The following is a 2,281-nucleotide window of genomic DNA, read 5'->3' as shown; positions in this document are numbered from 1 at the left end:
GCGTACGTATACACGTTAATGATCCTTCCGCAGGTTCCCCTACGGAAACCTTGTTACGACTTTTACTTCCTCTAAATGATCAAGTTTGGTCAACTTCCCAGCAACGCCGACGGCCGTGAAGCCACCGCGTGTCGGTCCGAAGACCTCACTAAATCATTCAATCGGTAGTAGCGACGGGCGGTGTGTACAAAGGGCAGGGACGTAATCAACGCGAGCTTATGACTCGCGCTTACTAGGAATTCCTCGTTTATGGGGGATAATTGCAAACCCCAATCCCCAGCACGAAGGAGTTTCAACGGGTTGCCCGGGCCTCTAGGCCAGGGAGAACATGCTGATTCCTTCAGTGTAGCGCGCGTGCGGCCCAGGACATCTAAGGGCATCACAGACCTGTTATTGCTCAATCTCGTGCGGCTCGAAGCCGCCGGTCCCTCTAAGAAGAATTTTAATACGCCGCCAGTGAGTTGCGCGACCGAAGCCGCGCACACCTAAATGGCGACGCCTATTTAGCAGGCTAGAGTCTCGTTCGTTACCGGAATTAACCAGACAAATCGCTCCACCAACTAAGAACGGCCATGCACCACCACCCACCGAATCAAGAAAGAGCTGTTAATCTGTCAATCCTTCCGGTGTCCGGGCCTGGTGAGATTTCCCGTGTTGAGTCAAATTAAGCCGCAGGCTCCACTCCTGGTGGTGCCCTTCCGTCAATTCCTTTAAGTTTCAGCTTTGCAACCATACTCCCCCCGGAGTCCAAAATCTTTGGTTTCCCGGAAGCTGCCCGCCGAGCCATTGTAGTAACGTCGGCGGATCGCTAGATGACATATTTACGGTTAGAACTAGGGCGGTATCTAATCGCCTTCGAACCTCTAACTTTCGTTCTTGATTGATGAAAACACCTTTGGCAAATGCTTTCGCTGATGTTCGTCTTGCGACGATCCAAGAATTTCACCTCTAACGTCGCAATACGAATGCCCCCAGTTATCCCTATTAATCATTACCTCGGAGTTCTGAAAACCAACAAAATAGAACCGAGATCATATTCTATTATTCCATGCACGAAATATTCAAGCAGCATTTTGAGCCCGCTTTGAGCACTCTAATTTGTTCAAAGTAAAATTGTCGGCCCACCTCGACACTCACTGAAGAGCATCGCGATAGGATTTTGATATTGAACCGGTGTTTTACCACCGATTCACCGACGATATGCTCCGCAAACGTGTCAGTATCACCGCGGATGCGGTGCACCGACAGCGCGGCGCACAAATGCAACTACGAGCTTTTTAACCGCAACAATTTTAGTATACGCTATTGGAGCTGGAATTACCGCGGCTGCTGGCACCAGACTTGCCCTCCAATTGTTCCTCGTTAAAATATTTAAAGTGTACTCATTCCGATTACGAGGCCTCGTAAGAGTCCCGTATCGTTATTTTTCGTCACTACCTCCCCGTGCCGGGAGTGGGTAATTTGCGCGCCTGCTGCCTTCCTTGGATGTGGTAGCCGTTTCTCAGGCTCCCTCTCCGGAATCGAACCCTGATTCCCCGTTACCCGTGACAACCATGGTAGTCGCAGAAACTACCATCGAAAGTTGATAAGGCAGACATTTGAAAGATGCGTCGCCGGTACTGGACCATGCGATCGGCAAAAGTTATCCAGATTCATCAAAATTAACGACTTCGAGCGCGAGTCCGCACCCACCGTCGATTGGTTTTGATCTAATAAAAGCACTCATCCCATCACTGGTCAGAGTTCTGATTGCATGTATTAGCTCTAGAATTACCACAGTTATCCAAGTAACTGAGTAAGATCTAAGGAACCAAAACTGATATATTGAGCCATTCGCGGTATCGCCTTAATACGGCTTGCACTGAGACATGCATGGCTTAATCTTTGAGACAAGCATATAACTACTGGCAGGATCAACCAGGGAGCTAACAAAAAGCGCGCGAGCGCGCTCTCTAGTCAGCGTGTGTGTGTGTGTGTGAACACAACACAGTGAAACGCCGCGTCTCGTCCGAAGACCGGACGAGAGCGGCGCGTGCATCTTCCTACTACTCATTCTCCTCCGTTATAGGGAAAGAGAGCGAAGCGAGAGAGCACTGTGGAGTTTTGTGTTTATTTTATAAACACGGGGTCGAGAGAGACCTCAACCGAAAGTTCGCTAATAGACGCGACGCTTTGTAAACATCGTTACGTTTTTCACATATAGTGAAAGCGTACGCATTCACGTCAGAACACCCGGTGTCGGTGGGGCCAGAAACACAAGTCGTACGAACGAAGGGTCCTC

The 2,281-nt window shown here is 49.6% G+C and overlaps 1 non-coding gene across 1 annotated transcript; it reads right to left on the bottom strand.

Annotated features, from left to right (window-relative positions):
* Positions 1-16: 16 nt before the first annotated feature.
* On the bottom strand, positions 17-1,924 carry LOC128682329 (small subunit ribosomal RNA). Its single transcript, XR_008406113.1, has one exon. It is a non-coding gene; the product is annotated as a small subunit ribosomal RNA (ribosomal RNA).
* Between the last annotated feature and the right edge of the window lie 357 nt (positions 1,925-2,281).

This window comes from Plodia interpunctella, chromosome 29, assembly GCF_027563975.2.
Source record: "Plodia interpunctella isolate USDA-ARS_2022_Savannah chromosome 29, ilPloInte3.2, whole genome shotgun sequence".
Taxonomy (NCBI): domain Eukaryota; kingdom Metazoa; phylum Arthropoda; class Insecta; order Lepidoptera; family Pyralidae; genus Plodia; species Plodia interpunctella.
This window is presented reverse-complemented; position numbering and strand designations above follow the sequence as displayed.